The 14,972-nt window shown below is 37.4% G+C and overlaps 1 protein-coding gene across 2 annotated transcripts in view; it reads left to right on the top strand.

The window, feature by feature from the left end:
* Positions 1–14,972, top strand: part of IPMK (inositol polyphosphate multikinase) — a 55,510-nt gene that overhangs the window by 6,628 nt on the left and 33,910 nt on the right. The window lies entirely within an intron of this gene.

Here is a 14,972-nt window from a genome sequence, read left to right on the forward strand (position 1 = left end):
TTATGAGGTGCATGTGATGTTTCAATATAAATATACAATATGCAGTCATCAAATTAGAGTAATCAAGATATTTATCACCTGAAGCATTTACCATTTCTTTATTCTGATTCCATTCTAAATTACTTTGAAATACTAGTATAAATTATTGTTAACTATAGTTGCCCTATTATGCTACCAAATGCGTAGTACTAGATATTATTCCTTCTGATTATATTTTAAAATTTTTATTATTTATTTATTTTTGAGATGGGGGTCTTGAAATGTTTCCTAGGCTAGATTTGAACTCCTAGCCTCAAGTGACCCTCCTGCCTTGGTCACCCAAAGCCCTGGGAAGCGTGAGCCACTCTGCCCAACCCTAGCTGTATTTTTAATTTTCTATTTTTCGCTTCCCCACCTTCTTCCCAGCCTCTTGTAACCATCATTTTACTCTTAGTCTCCGTGAGTTCAACTCTTTTCTTTTTTTTTAGCTCCTACATATGCATGAGAACATGCAATATTTGTCTTTCTGGGCCTGGCTTATTTCACTTAAGATAATACCCTTCACTTCCATCTATATTGTTGCAAGTGACAGGACTTCATTCTTTTCAATGGCTGAATAATATTCCATTGTGTGTATGTATTGTATTTTCTTTATGTGTTCATCCATTGATGGACACTTAAGTTGGTTCCATATCTGGGCTGTTGTGAATAGTGCTGCAATAAATGTGGGAATCTAGATACTTTTTCCATATACTGAACTACCTTCTTTTGGATCTATACCTAGCATTGGGATTGCTGGGTCTTATGGCACCTCTAGTTTTTTGAGGAACCTTCGTACTTAGTGCTGTAGTGGTTTATGTTCCCACTAACAGTGTTCCTTTCTTGAGGTCCTCGTCAGCATTCATCATTGCCTGTCTTTTTGATAAAATTCATTTTAACTGGGGTGAGATGATATCTCATTGTAGTTTTGATTTGCATTTCTCTAACGACTAATCATATTGAGCATTTTTTCATATACCTGTTGGCCATTTGTATGTCTTCTTTTGAAAAATTACTATTCATATCTTTTGTCTATTTTTAAAATTAGATTGATTTTTTTTCCTGTTGAGTTGTTGGAACTCCTGTATATTCTGGTTATTAATCCCTTGTCAGAGGAGTAGTTTGCAAATATTTTCTCCCATTATGTGGTGTCTCTTTACTTTGTTTCCTTTGCTGTGCAGAAGCTTTTTAGCTTGATGTAATCCCATTTGTTCAATTTTCCTTTGGTTGCTCGTGGTTTGGGGGAATTAATCGAGAAGTCCTTGCCCAGACCAATGTCCTGAGGCATTTCTCCAGTGTTTTCTTTTCATAGTTTCAGGTCTTGGATTTAAGTCTTTAATTGATTTTGATTTGATTTTTATATATGGCAAGAGGTAAGAGTCTGGTTTCATTCTTCTGCATATGGATATTCAGTTTTACCAGCGCCATTTATTGAGACGACTTTCCCCATTTCATGTTCTTGGAACCATTTTCAGAGATAAGTTCATTGTAGATGTGGATTTATTTCTGGGTCCTCTATTCTGTTCCACTGGTCTGTGTGTCTGTTTTTATGCCAGAACCATGCTGTTTGTATTACTACTTGGAATCAGGTAATGTGATTCTTCCAATTTTGTTCTTTTTGCTCAGGACAGCTTTGGCTATTCTGGGTCTTTTGTGGTTCCATATAAATTTTAGGACTACTTTTTCTATTTCTGTGAAGAATGTCATAGGTATATGGGAATTACCATGAATCTGTAGATTGCTTTCAGTAGTATGGACATTTTAGAAATACTGATCCAATCCATGAGCATGAATATCTTTCCAGTTTTTTGTGTTCTCTTCAATTTCTTTTAAAAGAAAGAAATATATGACAGACCCACAGTAGTATCATACTGAAAGGGGAAAAACTGGAAGCCTTTCCTCTAAGATCTGAAACAAGATAGGAAGCCCACTTTTACCACTGTTATTCAACATAGTACTGGAAGCTCTATCTGGATCCATCAGACAAGAGAAAGAAATAAAGGGCATCCAAATAGGAAGAAGTCAGATTATCCTTGTTTGTACACAATTTGATCTTACATCTGGAGAAACCTGAAGGTTACACACACACACAAAAACTATTAGAACTAATAAAATAAATTCAGTAAAGTTGCAGGATACAAAATCAACATACAAAAATCAGAAGCATTTCTATATGCCAACAATAAACAATCTGACAAAGAAACCAAGAAAGTAATCCCATTTACAGTAACTAAAAATAAAATATCTAGGAATGAAATTAACCAAACAAGTGAAAGATCTCTATAATGAAAAAAAAAAAAAATTCTTTTTCTGACACGTTAAGTTGGAAACTTCTTTTTTAATACAAGCATTTAAAACTACATATTTCCCTTTAAGTACTAAGCCATACTGTAGCTATTCAATAAATTTTGATATGTTGGTGTTTTTTATTTTTTTTTTGTTTGTTTGTTTGTTTTGAGACAGCGCCTCAAGCTGTTACCCTGGGTAGAGTGCCATGGCATCACAGCTGACAGTAACCTGCAACTCTTAGGCTCAAGCTATTCTCCTGCCTCTGCCTCCCAAGTAGCTGGGACTACAGGCGCCTGCCAAAACGCCCAGCTATTTTTTGGTTGCAGCCATCATTGTTGTTTGGCAGGCCCGGGCTGGATTCGAACCCGCCAACTCAGGTGTATGTGGCTGGCGCCTTAGCCGCTTGAGCCACAGGCGCGGAGCCTGCGTTTTCCTTATTTATTTAAAAATAATATTCTAATTTACCTTGGGAATTTTGAACCATGGATAATTAGAAATGTGTTTTTACTTTCCAACTCTGTTTGGTTATTTTCCCAATTGTCTTATTGTCATTTCCAATGTGGTAAGAGACTATTCTCTGTATGATGATTTCAGTCCTTTTAGATTTTGGACTTCTTTTATGGCACAGCACGCAGTTAATCTTGGTAAATTTGCCATTTATACATAAAAAGAATATGTGGTTTTTTGTATATAATGTTCATTATACAAGTGTCAATTCAATCAGGTTATTTGATATTGTTTAATGTCATTTATATTTAATACATCATTACTAATGTTCTGTTTATTTGTTTGATCAGTTAGTAGGGGAGTAGTTGTGGGTTTGTCCTCTGTGGACTTGTCCATGCTTTCAGTTCTATACATTTTTGTATCATATGTTTTGGAGCACTGTTATTTGGGACATACATTTAGGAGTTCTGTGTTTTCTTTAATGAATTGACTTTATCATTATGAAAGCTCTTTATATATGATAATATTACTTTTTTTTTGAGACAGAGTTTACTTTGTTGCCCTTGGTAGAGTGCTATGATGTCATAGCTCACAGTAACCTCTAACTCTTGGGCTCAAGCAATTCTCTTGCTTCAGCCTCCTGAGTATCTGGGACTACAGGTACCTGCCACAATGCCTGACTATTTTTAGAGGCCAGGTCTTGCTGTGGCTCAGGCTGGTTTTGAACCTGTGAGCTCAGGTAATCTACCTACCTTGGCCTCCCGGTGTGCTGGGATTACAGGCATGAGCCACTGTGCTGGGCCAATATTACTTTTTAAGTTTTTAAAATTTTAAAGTTTTTGATACAAGGTCTCACTGATACGTAAGCTAGAGTACAGTGACGTCATCATAGCTCATAGCAACCTCAAACTCCTGGGCTTAAGTGATCCTGCTTCAGCCTTCCAAGTAACTAGGACTACAGGGACATGGCTATAGTGATATCTACTGGCTGGCTGATACCTTTATTTTTTGTAGAGATAGGGTCTTTTTATGTTGCTTAGGCTAGTTTTAATCTCTTGATCTCAGGTAATTCTCATATCTTGGTCTCTCAAATTGCTACGATTATAGGGGGCCACAGTGCTTGGTGATAATATTCCTTTTCTTAAAGTTTACTGTGTCTCCTATTATGTAGTTTGATGTATAAAAATATTAATACATCAACATTCTTATGAACAGTATTTGTGTGTTGTATCTTTTTTCTCTCCTTTTAACCCATTTATGTATTTATATTTAAAGTGTCTAGCATTTTGTTTTTTCTGTCCTGTTTGGGATTCTCTGAGCATCTTGGCTGTGTGTTTTTATATTTTTCATTAGTTTTGGAATAATTCAGCCGTTGTCTTGTCAAATATTTTCTCCACCCATTTCTCTCATTTTTAAAATTTCCTTTTAGTCTTGGGTGGCGCCTGTGGCTCAGTGGGTAGAGTGCCAGTCCCATATACCGAGAGTGGTGGGTTCAAACCTGGCCTAGCTGAAGTGCAACAAAAAAATAGCCTGGCGTTGTGGCGGGCGCCTGTAGTCCCAGCTACTTGGAAGGCTGAGGCAAGAGAATCGCTTAAGCCCACGAATTGGAGGTTGCTGTGAGCTGTGTGATGCCACTGCACTCTACCGAGGGTGATAAGACTCTGTCTCTACAAAAAAAAAGAAAAAAATTCCTTTTAGTCTTTTTTCAATACCCTGTTTACATAATTAAGATTAAACAGACTATGCAGTTCTCTAGTATGTATATGCTTATTTTCTTTTGTCACTTTTTAAAAATAAAGCAATATATGTTTATCATAAAAACTTCTGCAAGACAATTACAAAAAAGAAGGAATTAAATTGTTTGGATAGTGACATCATCAAGTTGGCAGAAGAGACGATCCCCTGGCATGACTGTCCCCACAAAAATATAACTAGAAACCATTCAAAGACAAGAATACCACCCTAAACATACTAGAACTCTGGGGACAATTAGAGAAATCCTCCTGGCCCACAGACATGAGAGAAGCTGAATCTAGTAAGAGAAATGGTCATGTCCAACTCTGCCACCCCCTCTCCCAAGCTGGCATAACACCACTCACGGAGAATGTCCCTGGACCCATGGTTTCCAGTGTGAGAGGAGGGAATTAGAGGTGGACATTTGATCTCCCCAGCAGTCTGGGAATCTTTGTGAAAACCTGTGTCCCATGGGAACTGTTGAACCTGCCAAGAGGGCTGAACCACCTGGAATTAATTGGGAACGAAGAGCAAGGTGTTGATTGTACTGACTGGCAGATGGATCTTGGTGGCTACTCGGTACTCCAATCAGCGGAAATGCTACACTGAAGAGACTGGCAGCACCATAGAGCTGCAGGGGCATAATCCAAAGCCCACGAGTTGAGGTTGCTTTGAGCCATGATGCCAAAAGGCGACAGCTTGAGGCTCTGTCTCAAAAAAAAAAAAGAAAACAAAACTAGTAAAGTTAACCTTTTAATGACATTATTGTGTCTGCTTTTTGTTGGAAAGTATTTGAATATTTGGTTGCAGCATGGAGTTTTGCAGTTTTAGTTGATCCTCTAGTTCAGCGGTTCTCAACCTGTGGGTCGCGACCCACAGAAACTGTATTAAAGGGCCACCAGCATTAGGAAGGTTGGGAACCACTGCTCTAGTTGCATATCAGTCATTTGTGATGTTAAGGGCATCTTGTGATGTTAAAGGCATTTGGGTTAGGTAAGAGAATGTAGGTTCACAGTACTAAGAGGTCGAAAATCTAGAAAGCATTTTTCAGGTGTGTTGCCACTGGTGGTTTTTTTTTGCATTTTTCCTTCTTTCTTTTTTTTATTGTTAAATCATAGCTGTGTACATTTGTGCAATCAAGGGGTACAATGTGCTGGTTTCATATACAATCTGAAATATTCTCATCAAACTGTTCAACGTACTCTTCATGGCATTTTCTTAGTTATTGTATGTGGACATTTGTATTCTGTATTTAGTAGGTTTTGCCTGTACCCATTCTAAGATGCACCGTAGGTGTGGCCCCACCCAGTACTCTCCCTCCACCCTAACCTCCCCCCTCCCTTCCCCTCTCTTGGCCCCTTCCCCATATTCTTGTGCTATAGTTGGGTTATAGCCTTCATATGAAAGCTATAAATTAGCTTCATAGTAGGGCTGAGTACATTGGATACTTTTTCTTCCATTCTTGAGATACTTTACTAAGAAGAATATGTTCCAGCTCCATGCATGTAAACATGAAAGAGGTAAAGTCTCCATCTTTCTTTAAGGTTATATTCCATGGTATACATGCACCACAATTTGCTAGTCCATTCGTGGGTCGATGGGCACTTGGGCTTCTTCCATGACTTACCAATTATGAATTGGGTTGCAATAAACATTCTGGTACAGATGTCCTTGTTATATTGTGATTTTTGGTCTTCTGGGTATAAACCTAGTAAAGGAATTATAGGATCAAATGGCAGGTCTATTTTTAGGTCTCTAAGTATTCTCCAAACATCCTTCCAGAAGGAACATATCAGTGTGTATTCCCACCAGCAGTGTAGAAGTGTGCCCTTTTCTCCACATCCACGCCAACATCTCTGGTTTTGGGATTTTGTTAATGTTGGCTACTCTTACTGGGGTTAGGTGATATCTCAAAGTAGTTTTGATTTGCATTTATCTGATGATTAAGGACGATGAGCTTTTTTTCATGTGTTTATAGATTGTGCCTCTGTCTTCTTTGGAGAAGTTTCTCTTCAAGTCCCTTGCCCACCCTGAGATGGGGTCACGTGTTCTTTTCTTGCTAATACGTTTGAGTTCTGTGTGGATTCTGGTTCTTAGACCTTTATCGGAGGTATAACCTGCAAATATTTTCTCCCATTCTGAGGGTTGTCTGCTTGCTTTACTTACTATGCCCTTGGCTGTGCAGAAGCTTTTTCGTTTGATCAGGTCCCAGTAGTGTATTTTTGATACTGCTTCAATTGCTTGGGGAGTCCTCCTGATAAAATATTCACCCAGGCCAATTCCTTCAAGAGTTTTCCCTGCACTTTCTTCACGTATTTTTATAGTTTCATGTCTTAGTTTAAATCTTTTATCCAGTGAGAGTCTATCTTAGTTAATGGTGAAAGGTGTGGGTCCAGTTTCAGTCTTCTACAGATTGCCAGCCAGTTCACCCAGCACCATTTGTTAAATAGGGAATCTTTTCCCCACTGAATGTTTTTAACTGGCTTGTCAAAGATCAAATAATGGTAAGTAGCTGGATTCATCTCTTGGTTCTCTATTCTGTTCCAGACATCTACTCTGTTTTTGTGCCAGTACCATGCTGTTTTGATCACTATCGATTTATAGTACAGTCTCAGGTCTGGTAGCGTGATTTCTCCTGCTTTGTTTTTATTTCTGAGTAATGTTTTTAGCTATTAGAGTTTTTTTTCTGATTCCATATAAAATGAAATATTATTTTTTCAAGATCTTTAAAATATGACAATGGAGCTTTGATAGGGATTGCATTAAAATTATATATTGCTTTGGGTAGAATAGACATTTTAACGATGTTGATTCTTCCCAGCCATGAGCATGGTATGTTTTTCCATTTGTTAACATCTTCAGCTATTTCTTTTCTTAAAGTTTCATAGTTCTCTTTATAGAGATCTTTCACATCCTTTGTTAGATAAACTCCCAAATATTTCATCTTCTTTGGCACTACTGTGAAAGGAATAGAGTCCTTGGCTGCTTTTTTCTGCTTTCCATTTGCCTGGAGTATAGATGACCATCCCTTCACCTTGAGTCTATATTTGTCTTTTAATGTAAGATGAGATTCTTGTATGCAGCAGATAATCTGGCTTGAGTTTTTGTATCCAGTCAGCCAACCTGTGCCTCTTTAGAGGACAGTTTAAACCATTCACATTAATTGAGAATATTGATAAGCCTTTCGAGAGTCCAGTGGACATTTTTAATCCCTTTGCAACTGTGGAAGTTGGAATTTGATTAAAAATTTCAGGGTGGGTTTACTTTTGTGGTGGAGGATTATGCTGGTCTTTATGGAGGATAGGTCTGAGAATATCCTGGAGAGCTGGTTTAGTTATGACAAATTTCTTCAACATGTGAATTTCATTGAAGTATTTAATTCTCTATCATAAATGAAACTCAGTTTAGCTGGGTACAGGATCCTGGGTTGAAATTACTTTGTTTTAGGAGATTAAAAGTCAATGACCATCCTCTTCTAGCTTGAAAGGTTTCAGCAGAGAGATCTGCAGTTATTCTAATATCTTCCCCTTGTAGTTGATGGTTTTCTTTCGTCTGGCTGCTTTCAGAATTTTCTCTTTCATATTAATTTTAGTGAAATTGACTATGGTGCGTCTGGGGGATGTCTTATTCGGGTTGAGTCGTGCTGGAGTTCTGAAACTGTCTGCTATCTGAATTTCAGAATCTCTTGGCATGGCTGGAGAGTTCTCTTTCATAATCTCATGGAGAAGAGACTCTGTGCCTTGGTGAAGCCACTTCATCCCATTTTGGGGATCCCTAAAAGATGAATATTGGTTTTCTTCGAATTATGCCAGAGCCCTCTGAGAGAGTGATCTGTTTTTGCCCTCCATTTCTCCTCCTCTTTGAGAGTTTGGGAGCGTTCGAAAGCTTTGTGTTCGATGTCAGAAATCCTTTCTTCTGCTTGCTCCATTCTGTTACTGAGGGATTCTACTGTGTTTCTCAGATCTTTGAGGGCTGCAACTTCTTGTCTCAACGTGTCGAAATCTTTGGTCATTTGGTCTTTGAATTCGTTGAATTCTTGAGACATCTTTTGGATTACTGCTTGGAATTGTAATTTGATCTTATTTGCTATCCAGATTCTGAATTCGATTTCTGACATCTCAGCTATTTATTTGTGCATGGGATCTTGTGCTGTGTCTGCCCCATTGTTCCTTGGGGGAGTTGATCTACTCTGATTATTCATATTGCCAGAGTTTTTCTGTTGATTTCACCTCATGATTGTTTTTCACCATTGCCTCTGGTCGTCCTCAAAGTTGGGGAGGTGTCTCTCTAAGATTAGACCCCAGAGGGATCACTCTTTTGTTGCTGGATCTTTGTAGGGAGTGACCCTGTGTAGTTCCTCTGCAGCTGCCCCAGCCAGGGAGTTCTGGTTGTGGGAGCAGCTCCGGAGTGTAATACCCCCGGATCTAGCAACAGGGCGGGGTGGTGGTGCATACGGTTCTGGGAGTGCCTTAGCATCGAACAATGATGAGAGCTCAATCAGTTACGTCTGTAGTTGTTTAGGTGCCTTGTCTATCAACTAGGTGAGGCTGAAATGCTAATTTGAGTGTGGTATCATGGTTCTCAAAGCCAGTGAACCTTTCATTGTGTTCTCTAATTAATAGGTTTTTAACAGCTACAAATTCTTCACATGACTTGCCTATATCATCCTGCTCATCAGTAACTTTTCCAAACTGGAGAAAATGTTTATCTGAAATTTTCTTTTTAAAAAAGTCTTGAAAAAATATAGCATTTTTAGATATGCTTGTATTTTTTTGACACATATCTTTAACAGATTTGTTTTAGCTTGCAAAGAAATATTCAGATCGTTTTGATTTGACATGATATCACAGGGAAATGCATTCCCACAGAAATCTTTTCAATAATGCCTATTACTGGTTCTGTTCTTAATGAAATTTAACTCTCTTCTCACAGAGATAAAATTTTAGCTAACACTGCCCCTGCAATGGCCAACGCACATTACTTATGATAAGTTGAACTGATTATTGTTCAACTTTAGCATATTATGAAACTGATAATGCTAGTTGCATTTGCAGAATATAGTTAACCATACTTACAGGTATATTAGTAACTTGTTACAAATTGTCACTTAAAATAGCTTTAGCATAGAGATTGTGCTGATGCAAGGTACAACCAAAAAAATGAGAGCATCTGGATCTGTTAATACTTTTAATCTATGCAATAAACCCTTCGTGTTTTTCTGTCACGGAAGGTGCACCATGGATATTTATACTCACTAAATTTACCACATTCAGTCCAACTTCATGACATTTACCTTGAAAGTTGTCGAAGATACATATTCCCTGTGTTCTGTTTGCAAGAGTATCAAGAGCAAGTGACTCTTTGTAGTACAGAATCTTCTGTTACAATCTGAAGGAAGTATAAAAACCTGGCCTGAGTCAGGTTTTTATACTTCATTGAGTTGATTTATCCAAAGTTATTGATAGTATCTATTTTCCTTTTGAAGTATTGCAGTTCTGTTAACCTGAAGGGCTAATTCATGCTGCTTATCCGTTATGGTTCTTTTTGAAAGAGAGAGTTTTGTGTACTTTGAATGCTACTGGTGTCTAAGCATCCTACAACTTTGAAAGTGCATACTTTCACAATTTCTGCATCCAAATGGCTTCCGTTTCGGGAAGTAGCCAAGCTACTTTATAAGTTGCTTTAGTGGCATTATTTCTTAGTCTTGTCGCTGCTTTGAAGGAATTGTTGTCTTTGCTTTTGCTTTTAATTTTTTAATTTCTGCAATACAACCTTTCGCACCTTTCCTTCTAATTTAAGTATTTGTTGTCCTTGTAAGTGTTATAATGCTGATGAGCATTACATTTCTTTAATACTAATATTGCAGTTCACAATCCTCATTAGAAAGTCTGTTTTCTTCTTTCAGCCTTCTCTTAATCTCCTTTGATGTGATGGGCTGTTAGCTGACAGAATTAACCGACACTGTTGAGCTGTGCAACTATTTACAAATTCTGCTTCAAACAGAAACATGGTGCACTGTTGTCCAAAGCTGTTGTCCAATGCTGGTAACAGGCTGCTGCACTTAACCCCCATAACTTCTTGCCAACAACTTCTTATGTCATAGTGGCATCAGTCAGGCTGGGGAAGTTAGAACTAAGTCCTGAGTGTAGTAGCAGTCAAAGTAGCTCTGCTGGCTTGCTGATGTTCTAATTGTGTTGGTCAATCTGGGAGGTTTACTCTGTTGAAACTTTTTTCATTCTTTAGTATTTTAAATACATTCATTTTAAAAATAAATATAAAACACAGACAAAGATGTATTGCAGGCAGTCCCTGAGTTACAGATAGCCTACTGATATATGACTTGCACTTATGAATGGAGGCAGTTGCAGGTAATAGGTAAATGTACCGCTTCATCCTACACACAAATTCATTTTAAGAGCAAACCTATAGAAGCTATCTTGTTCGTAACCCAGGGACTGGCTATTATGAAAATAAAGGGATTTGTTCTGTAAAATTTGGATTTAATCAGAAGGCCATACTTAAAAATGTAAAAAGTCACAGGTTCCCACCCCTGGGCTAGACTATCTCTTAGGTCACAAAAATATTCTTAACAAACCTAAAAAAAATGAAAATTTTATCAAGTACTTTTTTTGACCACAATGGAATATACCTAGAAATCAAAAACAGAAAGAACTTTGGAAACTGTGTACATTTATGGAAGTTAAATAAGTATGCTCCTGAATAATGAATGGGTCAATGGGAAATTACAAAAGAAGTATAAAAATTCCTTTGAGACAAAGAGAAATGGAAATAATGTACCAACATCTATGGGATATGTCAAAAGCAGTTCTTAGAGGGAATTTTGTAGCAATAAATGCCTACATTAAAAAAGTAAAAAGGCTTCAAATAATAATGTCACCTCAATAAATAGAAAAGCAAGAACAATCCCCAAATTAGCAGAAATAAAGCTTAAAAAATACTAATGATCAACAAAAGAAAGAATTAGTTTTTTTAAAAGAGAAAATCAGCATCTTTACCTAGACTAAAAGAGACACAAAGAAATAAAACTGGTGAAGAAAACCCAAAGGGAGACATTACAACTGATACCACAGAAATACAAAGGCTCATTAGAGACTTATTACAAACAGCTATACACCAACAGATTGGAAAACCTAGATGAAGTGGGTAAATTCCTAGTGAACACTAAAGTTGAACCAGAAAGAAATGGAAAACCAGAATAAACCAGTAACAAGTAAGGAGACTAAGTCAGTAACAAAAAGTCTTCTAACAAAAGCCTTGAACTGAAATGCTTTACTGCTGAATTCTCTGAGCCTTTTAAAAAGAACCAATACGTAGTCCTCTCCAATTATTCAAAAAAAAAAAAAAAATTGAAGGGAAGGGAATTTTCCCAAAATCATTCTGTGAGACCAACATTACTCTGATACCCAAATCAGAGAAAAACACAAGATGTCTCCTTTTTAAAATCTTGACTAGTGTTTGAGCAGGGGATGGAGATGAAGTGGGGTCGGGATTTGGCTGCACATTCAGATACTGTTGGTTTATTTGGACTTGGAATTCATTCAGCTGGAGAATGTCAGGGATTACCATCTTCTGCTTTCTCAAAAATTTGAGGGGTTGTGTATTACTTATATACAGGGTAAGTAACACTGGAAGCTTGCTGGAACAAACAATCCGTTTTTGTGTTGGAACTGTTACAGTCTCTAACCCATCCTGCTTATCCCTCACTGTTGTTTATAGCAAGGCTGATTTCTGCTTGCTTGATAAAATGTATTTGTTTAAGAGGGAGACTACCTAATCTACACTAGGTGCCTACCTCAAGATAGGGAAGCTGACATGGTTCTCTGCTCATTTTTAAATGCCAAATATTTTCTCCCTCTGGAATTCTCAAGGCTTCATTCCATCTACCACTCATCATTAGCTACATACGAAGTGTCATAACCGTAGGAGTAAAGGCCTTTCTTTTCTCCATCCCAACCTTCAGGAACAGAGTTATTCATTAGTAATTTTTAGTTACATTGAACTACTTCTTAGGCCGAGCACGGTGGCTCACGCCTGTAATCTCTACACTTGGGGGGCTGAGGTAGGTAGATTGCCTCAGCTGACAAGTTTGAGACCAACCTAAGCAAGAGTGAGACCCTGTCTCTAAAAAATAGCGAAGTGTTGTAGTGGGCGCCTATACTCCCAGCTACTTGGGAGGCTGAGGCAAGAGAATCACTTGAACCCAAGAGTTTGAGGTTGCTGTGAGCTAAGATGCCATGGTACTTTACCAAGGGTGACATAGTGAGACTCTGTCTCAAAAAAAAAAAAAAAAAAATTACTTCTTGAAGTCCCACAATCTCTTGACTGTTTAACAACCAATTTTATCCATATAGATTAATATTTACCTCCCTTCCATTCTGTATCTAGGTCTTTAAAAATCGATTGTTGTACCTTTTGAGACTATTGATTAAATTTTGCATTTTTGCCATGATTAAAAATTCCTAACAATTTAACTATAGTTACCGGACTATGCTGTGGAACATTACCATTTATTCCATCTATCCTGCTATAATTTTGTACTGATCAACCAATTTCTCCCTATCCCCTTCTGACTCCCATTCCCAGCTTCTAGGTTACTGGAAGGTTAACATTCTAGTCTTTATTTCTGTGTGATCAACTTAACAACTAAAGTGTTCTAAGCAGGAGTTTAAGGGAAGCTAGCTTAATGATAATTTTAATTCAGAGTGATTAGCCTGGCTACAATATAAAGGATGATTTTCTTTTTTTTTTTTTTTTTTTTTTAATTTGGCCGGGGCTGGGTTTGAACCCGCCACCTCCGGCATATGGGACCGGCGCCCTACCCACTGAGCCACAGGCGCCGCCCAATATAAAGGATGAATTGGAAGTGGTCCAAGTATGCTGGGAAGCCAATTTGGGGGTATTCTAGGATAGATGATAGATTGAAAAAAGAGCTCCAATAGAAAATGTCTTTCTATCATAATTAACTCCCATAGTTTGTTTTGAAATCACTGATTCTGAGCCTTTGATATAAGCATCTCTTTGAGCATTATTTTTTAATGTTGATGCCCAACTCCTATCTGAGACACACTGTTTCAGGGCCTCTGGGGAGAATGTTCTGTTCTTTTGTAGTCTGAGAAGTGCTACAGCTGATGCTGGACTGTACCAAAGCTTGAGGCACTCTGGTTCAGGTTGTTGAACATTAGGTTTTCTTGTGGTTGAGTTCATCTGAAGATAAATATGACACAGCACAAGTTGATGTTAGTCTTACTTAATTTTAAATATAATGGTAAAGTTTAACTTGGATGTTTTAGGATTCTAAGTGCTAATGATGCATTAATAAGGCAGGATATGGAAGAATTAAAGTCATGGTTAGTGGACTGGATTATTATAAACAAAACTTTCATAATGTAGTTAAGATTAGCGAACTTCTCTAGGAAAGTGAGTTAGTGGGCAATAAGAGGGTACATTATGCATACTCCTAAGGGCGGAGATATGTCTTGTTAAAGGCTGTATCCTCGGTGCCTAACACAGTGCATGTAGATGATTCTTTTTTGGTCAATAAAAGTTTAATATTGTGCATTTAAAAGTAGTGGACTGGATTATTATAAACAAAACTTTCATAATGTAGTTAAGATTAGCGAACTTCTCTAGGAAAGTGAGTTAGTGGGCAATAAGAGGGTACACTATGCATACTCCTAAGGGCGGAGATATGTCTTGTTAAGGGCTTTATCCTCGGTGCCTAACACAGTGCATGTAGATGATTCTTTTTTGGTCAATAAAAGTTTAATATTGTGCATTTAAAAAGAAAATTCCTAACACTTGCCAAAAAGATACAGAAATTCAAGTGGAAAATTCACCAAAGTTCTAAATAGGCTTATTTGAACCATATTCTGTTCCAGCTAGAATGATTTTAATGATATCTCAGTACATAAAAATGTCAGATTTTAATGTAAAAATTTAGGAATGAGTCTAGGGCCAGTGTTGGTACACACATGGTGAGTTTAGAGTGGACAGATTATAAAATCCTGCCCCTTCCTGCTCTAGGTTTGGTGCTTGATTCTGATTCCGCCCTCAGTTTTCCCCTTGGCTAGATATTTTTGTACTATCTGTATAACTGCATACAGTACATCTGAATCAGGAAAATTTTTAGTTGCTTCCTTTTAACAGATGGGAGGGTCTTATAAAAAATTACCAATTAGCAAATCATATATTGCCACTGTTAGCATGTATTTTGTTTGTTTTTTAGAGTGGGATCAGCTTGTGCTATCACTTTTACCCTTTTGCTGAACTGTAAATTAACATCTCATGGAAAGTCTATTACTGAGAAATTTCTGTAAAAAATTACACATATGTAAATCTGAGGGGGCAATGAGGAAGTAGTGGTTGGAGACAATAAATTAAACTATTGGGAATTTGTGTTCTGATGCTTTACATTTAACGAGTACTGAAACAAGTTGGTTGAATGTTCTGAAATAAATAAAATC

Source organism: Nycticebus coucang, chromosome 3, assembly GCF_027406575.1.
Source record: "Nycticebus coucang isolate mNycCou1 chromosome 3, mNycCou1.pri, whole genome shotgun sequence".
NCBI lineage: Eukaryota > Metazoa > Chordata > Mammalia > Primates > Lorisidae > Nycticebus > Nycticebus coucang.